General features: G+C 45.5%; 1 protein-coding gene across 1 annotated transcript in view; it reads left to right on the top strand.

Moving 5' to 3' along the window:
• Window positions 1-261: 261 nt before the first annotated feature.
• Window positions 262-14,147, top strand: part of LOC146210254 (WD repeat and HMG-box DNA-binding protein 1-like) — a 309,305-nt gene continuing 295,419 nt past the window's right edge. The window contains exon 1 of the mRNA XM_084582118.1: window positions 262-497. The gene's annotated coding sequence lies outside the window, so the exon portion shown is untranslated. The remainder of the gene's footprint in view (window positions 498-14,147) is intronic.

Here is a 14,147-nt window from a genome sequence, read left to right as displayed (position 1 = left end):
ATGCTAGCTAATTTGCACGCATTCCGGCTCGCGAGCGAAAAAAAGTGCACGTGGTGCACGAGCCTTGTCACAGCACCAGCGGATCAGCGCGGCGCAGATTCGCAGTACGGCACAACCACCACAGCACCACGTACACAACGCGACCACGCTCCGAATGCGTACAGCGCCCCCTGCGCTTTCATCCGGGAAGCGGCCAACCGGTTCCATAGGGAACCCCGCTCGGACGGCTGACTAGCAAATACTTCTAGGGACTCTACCTCTATCACCGGTGCTGGTGCGAGCGCACGCGCGTGCGTGCGTTGCGTCGGATTATGTTCGCGCCTTTAGCCCCGCTAGACGCCTGTCTCGTGCCTCCTCCCTCCGGCGCGAATCAACGAATTTCCTCTAGGTGGCGTTGCGCCAATGCGTCAGCAGTTGCGAGGGGCTGCTCTCACGTGTGCTCCTCTTTTCGCGCCATCGGCGGAGCGCGCTTTTGTCTGTCGCGCTGCCTGAACACGGTGAGTACTTCAAGCTCGTGTTGTCACTCTTCAGTGAGCGCGATTATTTTTTGCCACGCGCATTTAGGTTCAGGCCATAAACGCAAGCGTTACTAACTTTTGGCCGCAGAAATTACTGCGGTGCTGTCGTCTCCACATTAATTTTGATCATTGACTCGCTGTCCTGTTAAAGCGTCGTGTTGCAATTAAGTAATCATGCGAATTGCGTCGCACTCACGCGTGGAATGCTTCCTCAACCCGTGAAACTAGCTGAGAGTGGCACGTTCTCTGTTTGGTGCGTCAAGTTCGGTTAAAGCCACCTGCTGGACGTAGCTTTTACCCTGTCCTTTTATAATAGTAACCTCGCGTAAAACCACGAATGAAGAGTGGTCTCGTGGGTAGCCCTATCTATTCACGATCTGGCGACCTAAGCTCACACCGCGTGGCTGCCCGCAACACGGTGACGAGCGGAGAGCTGTACTGAACTGTCACAGGGGTCGGCGCTTGATAATTTCAGACTTTTCCCAAAATGTGCAGAATGATGCCACGTTTTCGAGAAATACGAGCACGCTAGTATCGCATGCGCTTTCCGACCGACAAGTTCCCTTTACGCCAAAACAAATCCTGCTGCAACGTTTCAATGGTCGCCCATTTCGTTGAAACAAGAAACTTTATCACAGCTGCACTAAATTGCTATACATAATTCCCCGAACGGCTTTGGGTTGATTATTAACGGTGTGTACTTTTTGGCGCACTTATATTTCTCGACGTAGCTTTGTTAAGCCTGTTCATAATTACGGGAAATATTCTCCTAGTGGGCGCAAAAGTATCTGTCGCAAAGTGAAACAGACACAGCCAGTTTAGCGAAATTTTTTTCGCATCGAAGTCATGGGAGGTACAGAAATGTTGGAAGCTGCTTTCAAAATGGAGAGGTTTATGTGGAAGTTTGCAGGGGAGCAGGCTTGAATATCTGCGGTATTTCTGCAGCTGCTTAGTTTTGGTAGACTTTTCTTTATAGCTTTGGGGACAGCTTAAGATCTGCCTAGTGGCAGAGCTTCATTGCAAAAATTACCTGTGAAAACAGCTGCCTACTATAAAATTTCCTGTATTATGCTCCGTCGACCACAGTTCAAGCGCTCTGGACAAGGCTGACGTTGCCAGCTCATCTCGTCAACTTCCTCTGAAATTTCTTTGTCCTTGGTGTGGTTGCGGTATTCTCCATAACAATTCAGCTGTGGACATTGTATAAAATGCAGGGATCGAATTGCCATTTGCAATGAATGGCGAACCATAAGGATTTACGTCATGGCCCCGTCCATGCTTTGCGCAGAGAAAAAGTGACGTTTTCAGATCTTATTAGCAATTTCATTGGATTGACTGAACGCACCTCGCAAGCTTCCATTAGCGGCCTCTCGCAGCGAGTATTTATGCATACGCAGTAACCGGCGGAAACTGCGGTTGGGAAGAAATTTGAGGAATTGCTTTATCCGTTGTTGCTAAACGGCCAGGAGCGAACAGCGGTGACGGGGCGAAATTACAACCAGCTTGTGCGTTATATATCATCCGCTTTTATCGTTATTCGTTTTCGTTAGAATCTAGGAACTGTGGCGTCGGAAAGCAAGAGACAAATGTGCGGCAGAAACGTTTGGCTCGAAGCGATGCCGCGTGCAAAACAGCGTCTTCCTTTCGTGATCATGCGCGGCAGTTTGACGCAAATCGCTCGAGGGCTGCACCGATTAGGCTGCGTCACTGCAACGTCAAAATAGCACTCGAGAAACCTTGGCATTGCGACGTCGGCCACTTTCTTCATTTCGCACTGTCTGCGCTTTGGTCCGCGTGGCATAGAAAAGAGCCTTTTCGGGGCCGACCACCCGCGAGGCGGCATAGCGATGTTCGCTTCCACTCCGTCTCATACGTACACCGGCTTGCATCAATGCTTGCTCTTTCCATATAAACGTTGATGCTGTGCCGGGTACGCCGTGCTTTTCAGTGCGTCACCTCGTTCAAACTTATTTCCATTTGTCTGCAGAAATAATTTAGTATAATAATGCTTTTAGCAAGTCGCTTTTTGCACAACGTGAACGTAATTTCCACGTGTAACACATAGGAGCCGTGATGCATTGTTAGTGGGCAGTTACTGTATGTTTTTGGGTTGCGTTTTTCTGAACAACATGTGCATCCCTTCGATTGTGTAATTTTCTAAGACAGCTTTAAGACAAAGAATGTTTCGGTGGCTCAGATGTCTCTTAACACAAACTTTTATTTTAAGAACTGTGTGTTGCGCATTTGGGATCGTTTTGTGAATGATGTTTACTTCGCTGTATTTGCACAATATATAGGCTTTTGCCGCTTCGTAAGCACCATTTTTACATGCCAAATTCCTTGTGATGGCTAAAGCATTCTCGTTGTTGTCTAAAAAGCGCTGCTGCCTGTTCGTTGCCTGCATTTTGGCGACATCTACTGCTATTATCGCTAACATTGGATTCCCTGTTATACCTTTGCCATACGGGCAGAGGGCAATTTTGTCGACGATCATGAGTATAAGCATAGCATTTGGTTACTATTATGCATTCCTTGTGGTGTGTTTAAATTTCTGAACAGCCTACTGATCAAGGCTGATTTATAGAAATTCGGCGCGGGCTGTGCCTGCATTTTTTTCCTCCTTACATGTGTCTACCAGTTCCGTTCTCACGGCCGCAGAGTGGTAATGCGAAGTACGACACAGCAAAGAACAGGACTTTGCCCGGAACCGCTCCTTGCTCGTTAAAAATGCGGCCCCGGAACCGTTCCTTACCCAGTGGGGTAAGGAACGTTTTCAGCTGGATGGGATTACTGATGCTCGTTAAAATGCGGCCAAGAAATTCAATTAATTATAAGGTGTTACAAAATATGATTGTGCACATGTCACCGTTCAATTAATTACAAGGTGTTAGAAAATATGATTGTGCACATGTCACCGTATTGCAATAGCGCACTGATACTTTTCGTGGTTACAACGATAAAAAATGAAGTGGTGTGCGCGTACGGTCCATGCACAGGGGCTAGTTCATTGGAACCTATTTTAGGGCATTACCTTTATCGCCGTCGGCGCAGCCCGCTCGGTGAACTTGGCAGCGGGCCAACTCGCTTCGTCATTGCCTGCAGCCCGGACACTAAATGGGAGCAAAAGGGTACGCGTTTCGGTGATCGTGCAGTGGCTTGTGCAGGCGAGGTTCGTGCAAATATCGATCAAGTTTGCGACAAAAAAGACTTAAATCACGGCAGGATTCGTTGCGGTTTTCGTACACGTGAATCGCCCGTACAGTCGTGAGCAGCCTTGTCTAGAGCGCGCCGTGGAGCAAGTCAGCGACATCTAACGTTAGGCTCTGGGTTCGAGCTATGCGTCCCGTGCTCATGCGCGGCAAATCGGAAGGATGCCTGCTCATCACTTCAACATCCAACCCCTGCCTTGCGAACACTTTTCTTGCCGCTAGGGTCGTATTGACTGCATTTGTGATAGGGTGCCTCGATGCGCGCCCGCTCTCCGCATCGAGGCACCATAATTTGTGGCGGTCCCCAGAGCGTCGCGATGACGCCGTGTTTCTCGAGTGCAACGAGACGGCCAGGCAAGCAAGCGCGACTGATAGCGGAATAATGCGCGTTCCTGCATACGCACCACTCATCGTGGAGGAAATCAAGTTCCTATATCTATAGCGATGCAAAATGCTGTGTCCCTTATAGCTTATAACTCGGCCCAAAAACGCCATCAAACGAGACGCCTGAAACGTGCGTGGTCGTAACCGTATACGGACAGGACGAAAACAAACACCTAACAGCCAACTAGGCCCAATTTTCGCAGTATTTGCTATGGTGTTTGAAGCGCGCGATTATCCGCTATCACTTGCAATTGCTTTTGAACCTAGCGATAACCCGATATCACATTCCACTTGCCTAGCCGCTTCGTGATTCGCGCGAAACACGTTGGTTTACAGACCGCTGTTACATATCATTAAGCGCGGCATGAAGCGCAAGCACTGGATGGAAATGAGGCCGGAAACCCACGAGCAGGCACTGCTTTATTTTGGCCGCGCATGTGACACATAACTCGAACTCAGAGCCTAACGGTAGATGGCGCTGACTTGCTCCGCGGAACACTGTCGGCGCGCTCTAGACAAGGCTGCTCATGACTGTACTTTTGTTCGCTTGCTTATCCCATTCGTCCACTCAGTCGTTGGCACGTTAGTTATTTGTTATTTATTTATTTATTTATTTTACAGGTACTGCCAGCCTTGTTATCAGGCATTTGGCAGGAGTGGGCAGTTCAGGTGAACAAAAGCAAGAACAGCAAACAAGATACTAGACACTGAAGAATAAATCATAACAAAAACACAGAATATTTACATGAAGAGGTCATTTGACGAGGAGAGGCACATGTTGCTATGGATTGGGCGCAAGTGCGCAGAGGAATGAAGAAATAGTTGGGGAATCAACAGTCTCGGCGGGTAACGCATTCCCTTCACAAATAGTACGCGGAAAAAAAAAAATTTGAATGCGTTAGTCCTGCACGAATAATCATAACATTTAGGTATGATATGAGCGCGTGGAGCGGCGGTTAGCTGGTAGAATATATAAACTTTTACCTATTCCCAACTGATTATTATAGAGTAAATAGAAAAATTTCATCCTATCCCGGTAACGTCGGGATGCAAGACTTTTGAGTTCTGCAGCTTCTGTAAGGAGTGATGGGGATGTGTGCCAGCTGTAAGTTAAAAATGAACCTATCTAATTTTCTTTCCACTTTCTCAAGTTTGGTGGTATTAGTTTGTGTATGTGGATCCCAGACAATCGCGGCGTACTCTAGAATAGGTCGGATAAATGCTTTGTAGGCCAGAATTTTAATGTCAGGTGAAGTGTTTCCTAACGTACTCCTTAAATAGCCAAGTTTCTTCATTGCCTTATTGCAAATGTGTGTTATGTGTTCATTCCACCTAAGGTCTGATGTAATTATTACTCCCAAGTACTTATAGCTGGAAACGACAGATAATGTTATAATCAAATGTTAAGGGGTTCTTTTTGCGTGTTATCGTCACTGCAACGGTCTTTTTAAGGTTAATGGTCATCTGCCATTTCGAGCACCAAGTTTGTATTTTAGATAGAGAGGTGTTTAAAATTGCCTGGTCGTTTGAATTGCGTATTTCACGATACAGGATGCAATCGTCACTGACGATATCATTGATGAATATCAGAAAGAGCGGACCTAATACTGAGCCTTGTGGGATGCCTGAGTTTACGCCTGCAGAGGTAGAAGCTGCATCATTGACTTGAACACACTGTTTCCGCAAAGACAGGTAGGCATGAATCCAGTAATTAAGGTGGTATTCTTTTCAATAGACCTTAGTTTAAGCAATAATTTGGAGTGAGACACGGTCGAATGCTTTTTCGAAATCAAGGAATATTACATCAACTTGGCTTTGCTTATCTAAAGCAGCTGCTAAATCATGAATTGTTTCTATGAGCTGAATTACGGTGGAAAACTCTTTTCTAAACCCATGTTGTCTGACATCAATCAACGCGTTGTCACTCAAAAAGGCAGATATGTGTTTGAGCGCATGTGCAAAGTATAGAAATTGGCCTGTATGACGTTAGGAGGGACGCATTTTCTGTTTTCGGTATGGGAACGACCTTTGCGTACTTCCATTCGGCTGGGAGTTCCGCGCTTGACAGTGATTTCTTGAATATTATAGTTAAATATCTTGAGCACCACTCGGCGTGCCGGAAAAGAAATGCGTTCGATATTCCATCAGCTCCAGGTGATTTTTTGGTGTCTAAATTAAGCAAACGTGCTAACACACCTTCTTGAGTAATCGTGCCATAGCATGGAAAGTGTGGGCTGATACCGTCCTCATATGTAAACACCGAGCAGGTTGAGCGCATCTGCATTCTCAGTGATAAAATTATCATCGATACAGAGTTTGGGTGCAACTTTCGTGTTCGGCTACAAGTGCTGCCAGAACTTCCCCGGGGAAGAGATAAGAAAGTTTTTTAGCGTTATTTCCTGAAAGTAATCTTTTTATTTTTTTATTTTTTCAGCTACTAATACACGTAAGGTAATTAACCTGTTACTGGTGGAAATAGTTGGGCGTTGCTTGTGTTTTTTTTTTCTTGCCTTTTTTACCTTCCGTTCTAATCGCACTCTTTCTTTTGTTACCCAAGAATTGCGTTTCCGCAGTACTTTTCGCTTCACAGGTACAAACTTTTGCACACATTCTAAAACAAGACGTTTGAAGAAGCGCCACAGGTCATCAACAGTATATTCATTTGATGACATGAAATGTCTACTGCATCCAATATATCACTGGCACGTGAGAAATTAGGGACAGTCCTTTCCAGTTTGTATATACAAGTTTACTTCCAAAGTTAGGGAGACAATATTGTGGTATGATATGCCTTCGAAAACCTGAACTTGCGCGCTTTTGCGGACAACAGCGGCATTTCCAAGAAAAAGGTCCAGAATTGAAAATTTATTGTTTTGAACACGGGTAGGTTCTTTGACAAGTTGTGTAAGGTTGTGTAGAACTACTATATCAACGAAAGGCTCAGAAGCACTTGAAAAGGGCTCAGGAAAATCATTCCAATTCATGGAGGGAACATCAGTCGCCCGCAAGGAGCATACTACAGCGCTTGTTTCTACAAGCGCACAAGAACTCATTGAGGCTTTCGAAGAAGACGTTGTCGTTGTCTGGCGGCCGATAAAATCCTCCTATGATTAAATTACATTTATTAAGAAAAGTTTCACAACTACACATTCAATTCCTGCAATATCAGGCAGCCTAGCAGTCTTCAACGTCTCTTCGAAAAGTATTGCGACGCCACCGCCACGGGAGTCTCTGTCGTGTCTGTAAATTTTGTAACCGTAGGGTGTTATTTCAGAGTCCGTGACATGTAGCCAGGTTTTAGTTATTACTATACCGTGAAGTTTGTGTGCGGTCACAAGACTTTCTAATTGGGCGGTTTTATTTAGTATACTACGGGCGTTAACGTTTAGACGCCGAAGTTGCGTTTTTTCTTTAACACGAGGTCATTGCTCTTTAGGGCTCTCACGATGCAGGCTACTCTTGCCATCCGAGTGCTGTCCCACTGATATATTTGCTTGTCAAACTTAATTTTGTCATACTTTTATACCTGCTTTCCTTTCTTCGGCCGTGCTGTCCCAAAGGTTCTTCCTAATATGCCGAGTCGCTGGTGAAAAATCTTCTGAAACTGAAATACTTATTTTGAGGTAACAGCGCGGAACACAGCACGGGAGCACCAGATTAGAGGACGACACAACGAGCGCTGTTGTGTCGTCCTTGTGCTCCCGCTCTGTGTTCCGCGCTGTTACCTCAAGATGCATAACCAACATGCCCCAAGCTGCTATTCTGAAATACTTAGCCCCTTGTGACAGTTACGCAGCACGTTAGTTTTTTCTCGGTGGTCTATCAACTTCAGAATGATCGGCCGGTGCTTGTTTGCCTGATTACGTCCCGTTCTATGCAGTCTTTTAACAGAAGATGCTCGAACACCAAGGTATTTAAAAAATAGTTCTTCGTTTAGAACAGTAAATAGCGAGTCAGGAGTTTCGTCCGCATGTTCAACGCCAAAAACTATCAGGTTGTTTCGTCCTCTAATTCTACTACTAGCTTCTTTTCAAGGCTGTATCGTTCGTTACATGTTCTCGCAGTGTGCTGCTAGATTGAATATTTGGCTCCCATGGCTTCCACGGTCTCAAGCTTACACGCGATGGCATTTAATCGCTTCTGTTTTTTTGACAGTCAAGAAGTTTCCACAGCTACTGTTCAGTATTGGGGCTGGGATTGGTTTCAACATCTCCGCTAAGCAGTAGTAAAGAAAGCACAAACGTTTTTACGTACATGCAGAAAGCACAAACGCTGCGAGGGCACGCCAGCTGGACAAAACAGCGGTCAGAGGTTTTGACAGAGGAATATTTTTTTACTATCCTGCGTGAACAACATGAACGGGTTGGTCTTAGCTCTGACGGACGACCAGCTGACGTGCCCACTGAAAGCATTCCGGGTCAGGAGGCTGCTTAAGTAGTCGGGCGGGACGGAAGTTGAATGCGGTGGTTTCCGGTGTAGTTTTGTCCAAAAGTCCAAGTGCGGATGAGGCCTGCTTGCGCAGTCTCCGCGCGGGTAGAAAGGGGGGAGTGTGACGATGTCGGTCGTATGCTGGCCACCGCTGTCGTAGCTGACAAGAATCTGCGTGAAAACATGAACGGGTTGGTCATAGCTCTGACGGACGACCAGCTTTTTTTGTTGCATATATTGCTGCATTTCCTTCGTTAAATTGTTAAGAATGCCCTACTAAATTATATTTTTCTCCCATTGACCCAATCGAACGAGGGATTCGCTTTCCATGCCCTATTTACGCTATCCAAAGTGACAAAGCTCCCGAGCGCCTTGGAATGAATAACCACGACGTAATGTCTGACTTGAACCTTTTCCTCGTTGTTAGGATTTAAATTACGTCAATATCCTTGGAAATAAATTATTCTAGAATTCGATTCTGCACTAAAAGTACTACGCGGTGATGCTGCTGGCGACGACGGAGTTCGTGCCATGCGAACGGCTCAAGAAACGCGCCGTGCGATATCAGCAGGTTGCTATCGCAACGGCGCCCTTGATGTGTTTTTGTTTTCTTCTGTCGGTGCTGACGCTGTTCGGAGGAGCGCGGCTAGTAGCACGGCCGGTCTCGAGGGAGAGCGCGCGCTCTTTCTTACGGCCTTCTCAATCACCGCTTTGCACACGCCACCGCTGGTGGTGGACGACGGCTGTTGTTGCGGCGCGCGTCTTTCTTTCCCTCTTGCTTTCTTTTCTTCTCTATATTCTCTTTTATCTGCACGAGGCAGCGGAGATGGCTCAGCTACAGAGCCAGTAGCAGGCCGGTGCCTTTTCTTTTCCTTCTTCCTACAGCCACAACAACATCTCCTTGAGTTACGCTCTCCGCTGCCGCGCGACCTGCTCACTGTTCGCTCCGCGTCTTCTTCAGCGGCGGCGGGTGGCTTTTGCCTGGTTTCGCGCTGTCGCTCGCGAGTTTCGGGGTGAGTACAGCCCCGAAATGAAAGCACACAGAAGGTAGGTGCTGCAGCGGCATGTCGTCAACGTACTACACACGTGAACGGAGTCTTTATATAAAAAGCACTGTCGCTCAGCAAACGTTCGACAAGCGTATGACATACATTGCGGCATGGTAGCGACGTTTGTCCATTTTAGTATGAATTTTTCCCAAGCCTGTACAAGAATAGGAATTAAAAAGAAAAAATCTGAATGAGCAGTGATCACATTGACGCTTCTTCAAGGCTAACATGACAGCATCTCGTCTTAAACAGCAATACCGTCTTTCAGCGCTAAATGCGAAACCACCCATGTAGCACCGGAGATGAAACTACTTTCATAAAAATGTAATATAAGTTGCATAATGCTTGCGTGATATAAAGTATTAGTATAACAGTCAAGGTAAAGACTGTAAGGTTGAGTTTTCAATGTTATTATCATTTATATATTAGCAAATGTGTTGCATTTAAACATTATTTCATTTTGCAAATAAATGCTGTTTTAATGAAATTTTACATATTATGCTTATGCGAGGGCCGTAACAGCTAGCGGCACTTGACTTCATTGTCAAGACGGACGTTTCACCTGAGAGCAAAATCAAGGCACCTTGCGTCGATGCCAAAAAAAAAAAAAAAATCATTTCTGCTGTGCCGCAATCAGTAACCGAGGCACTGAAGGAAGTGACATCTCCTGCCATCCCATTACCCACTGTCACATATTCCGGTTTACCTTTACGTCGCTAGATATACCGTTTAGTTAATCAACTTCGGGCGTGACGCTTGCGCTATTCTTGAAACTAGCGAAAGAAGCAGTCTCATGTACATTCTTCTACGAGGACAATATTCTATTGGACTGCATTATCCGAAACCAGAGCCCTACTGGACAAGTTTCTTTTTTTCGAAAAAGCTGCCGTGCACGTACTACAAAGAAACGTTCTCGAAGTACTTCAATCAGCACTTGAGAATTCACCAGTGAATTGCCCGGCAGCAATTGAGAGCAGTCATATTATAATTAAGGTCCACTTCTTTGATTTTTGAAAAATTTCTCAGAATTCTTCTTGCCAATTAATTATCCCAAGAAAGTGACAGACAGGAACGAGATGCCAACTCCTTATGTGCACAAGCCGTGCAGGAAGATTTTGAGACTGAATTTTCTAGACGCAGGTCGCATTTTCATGAATTGATGAATATGCAGTACAATGTGTAACTTTAAAGGACCGTTTTTTTAGTGTTTGCCGATATTTTCAATTATGCATAACTGTTTATGCCCATTTTCTTGAATAAAGGTTGTTTTTTTTTTGTCTATGTATTAAACAGACTACGCCTGTCATACATGTGCGTCTCGCGAGACTACGTATACATCTTCGGTCTTTCAACCGACTCATATGTTTTGAATGAAGCTAGAACAGCCACCAGACAAGTGAAATTTTAACTGTATGTGCAAATTTTTGTTCCTTACTCTGAATCTGAGACGCGCCATGAATTTTCGCCGGTTTTCTTTTGCTCTGAACGAAAACGGCAGCGGTTGACAAAATCTCCACCCATCAGTTTGCCATGCTCTCCCGTCAGGTCGCCCTACACCTACTTACAGCTTTCAAATGCACACTGCATAGCCGGGTACATTTATTTTCGTACAAAATTTAGGGCAAAAAGTGTTGAGGTAAGTGTACCAGAAGCTTCCTATTCGACCGCGCGCGGCCGCCCTGACGAAGGCGCGCGCGCGCGGATTAGATAAATCGTACAAGATAAATCTTAGGCGCTGAATGCAGCGTCTTTGTATAAACCATAAGGGGTGAAATGTCAGGACCTGCGGGTTGCGGAGCGAAGAGCGAGCGCACGTTTCCCTTGCGCGTGAGCGGCGGTCTAGAAGTCATTTTAACACAGCTTCCAGATTGATGAAATGCTCTTCGATATTTTTACCGGTCACCAGAATGTCGTCTAAGTAGCAACAGACCACGTGCAAGCCATTCAGCATGGTGTCCATTATTCTTTGGAAAATTTCAGGTGCGAAGGAAATTCCAAACGCGAGTCGATCAAGTAATCCTTTTTGCGTATTCAACGTCAGGTATTGCTTTGAGGACATGCTGATAGGTCCGGCTGAGATCAATCTTCGAGAAATGCTTACCTCCAGACAACAATGGCTAGCGGTCGTCTTGTAGTAACCGCCAATACGTATGCTTGAGAGATACAAAAAGATATGTGCATGGTCTATCATACAATTTGAAAACCACAAGGTTTGACGTTAATGTGGTTTTCTCAGCACCAAATAATTTGTCAAAAATGTATAGCGTAGTAATGAACAAAGCAGAGAAAAACGTCCGGTAAAGAAACACGTGTCGGGTGAAGCATGAATTTTCCTATGTTCCATGTAAAACAGGAGTGATATACAGGATTTCGTTATCTTGTGATAAAGTGTAATGGGGTCGAAACGGGCAGGTGTATTAATGTTCGGTTACGAGAGCACGAGGGACCATTAGAGATAGGTAGAGGCTCTTATCTGGTTGCGCATTGTAATGGATGTGAGGGCTGCCATCCTTTTCTAATACAGACAGGTATTTTGGATGCCCATCCGGCACAGATTAACTGGGAAATCATTGAGGCCAGGCATATCATGTGATCAGTAGATGAAAATGTGTTAGTGAACCGTCAATCGCTTTAATGAGGTAAGGTTTCTTGAACGTGGTATGTGTGCTGGGTCATCATGACTTGGTTTTTTGTTTAATGTGTGGTTTAGTGCAGCTTGGCTTGGATATTTATATTGCTTTTTTTTAATAAACTTCAGTTGCGAGTCAGCGCTCGTCCTGTTTGCTTCTTGATCTTCGTCTTAGTCTGTTTATTCATTATGTCGCCGTACCAACTCGCCCAGATGTCTCTTCTATTACATTACATTTTGCTTAATTACGGGTGCCGCCGGCGTGGCGTATTCTGAAGTCGTAACCGGCGATATAAGCCTTTGAATGCGCGCCAAGGAACGCCACGTGACAGGAGCGATGGTGTACCTTCCGAACTCACACTTGCCGGAGAAAGTGTGATAGATACTTCGCCCTTTCTCTCCTGTAATTCCAATTATAATTATAATTGCACTCCAGTATTTCCTGCCAAGAAAACCCTATGGCCAGTCACAATACCATTAATGATATTGCGCCGGAAGATGAGCCCCCAGGTTGGAAGGCGTCCCACATGTTACTGGGGATGAACAAAGGGCGATTCCTAGTAGCTCCAGGACGAATGAAGCGGCTGGGCTAAAGCCAAAAGGACGCTCAGTTGTGGATGTGTCGGGAAGCGACCGGAAAGTCCGATGTTGCAAGGAGATATATCACATAGCAACATGGAATGTAAGATCTATGACGCAAGGTAAACTGGATGTCGTCAAGCGAGAAATGGACAGATTTAACATTGATATCTTGAGTATCAGCGAGCTCAAGTGGACCGGAATGGGAGAATTTAACTCCGAATCCGAGAGAAGGAATGGGGTCGCTCTCATAGTAAACAGAAGAATGGGCAAAGCAGTGCTAGGGTACAACCCCAAAAACGACCGGATGATTTCACTTCGGATTCAACATAACAGTTATCCAAATCTATGCACCGACCACTACTGCTGAAGAAGCTGACGAGAGATTTTATGCGGACCTACAATGCCTTTTAGACCGCACCCCATCATCAGACGTCGTTTTTCTCATAGGAGACTGGAATGCTAATGTCGGGAGTGAAGAAATATCCGGAATTATAGGCAAGTTTGGTCTTGGCGAGCCAAATGAAGCTGGCTAGAGGCTAGTAGAGTTTTGTCAAGAAAACAACCTGACCATAGCGAATACTCATTTTCAACAGCACTAGAGGCGCCTGTACACATGGATTTCACCGGGCGGTCTGTACAGGAACCAGATCGATTATATTCTTTGCCGGCAGAGATGGAGAAGCGCTATACAAGCAGTAAAAACAAGGCCTGGGGCCGATTGTGGCACCGATCATCAGCTTCTTGTTGCCAAAATTAAGCTTCGATTGAGGAAAACGCAGAAAACTAGGCCTTTCAGGTATGATCTGGATCAAATTCCATTAGCATATGCTGTGGAAATGAGGAATCGATTTCAAGAATTAGATCTAGAAGACAGAGAGCCCGAAGAGATGCGGACTGATGTTCGTGATATAATACAAGAAGTTGCTACTGAGGTAGTTCCAAAGCAAAATAAATGCAAGAAAACAAACTGGTTATCCGAAGAGGCTTTGCAAATAGCTGAGGAAAGGAGGATGGCAAAGGTTATGGGGGAAAGAGAAAGATACAAGGTTCTCAATGCGGATTTTCAGAAAATAGCAAGGAGAGATAAGAATGCCTTCCTAAACATACAGTGCCAAGCAGTTGAGGACAACAGCCAATTAAGGAACACAAGAGCTCTGTATAAGACAATCCAAGATATCAAAGGAAGCTTCTGTGCTAAGCTGGACGTGATAAAGGACAAACGAGGCAAGGACCTCACTGAAGCCTCAGAGATAAAGACGAGGTGGCAGGAATACACAGAAGAACTGTACAAGAAGGACCCGAATGTGCAAACCCAACATAAGACTGTTGTGATTACTGATCTCGAGCC

Source organism: Amblyomma maculatum, chromosome 1 (assembly GCF_055883805.1).
Source record: "Amblyomma maculatum isolate TAMU_Amacu chromosome 1, ASM5588380v1, whole genome shotgun sequence".
NCBI classification, from domain to species: Eukaryota; Metazoa; Arthropoda; class Arachnida; order Ixodida; family Ixodidae; genus Amblyomma; species Amblyomma maculatum.
Note: the sequence above shows the minus strand (reverse complement) of the source record. Positions and strands in the feature narration are given on the sequence as shown.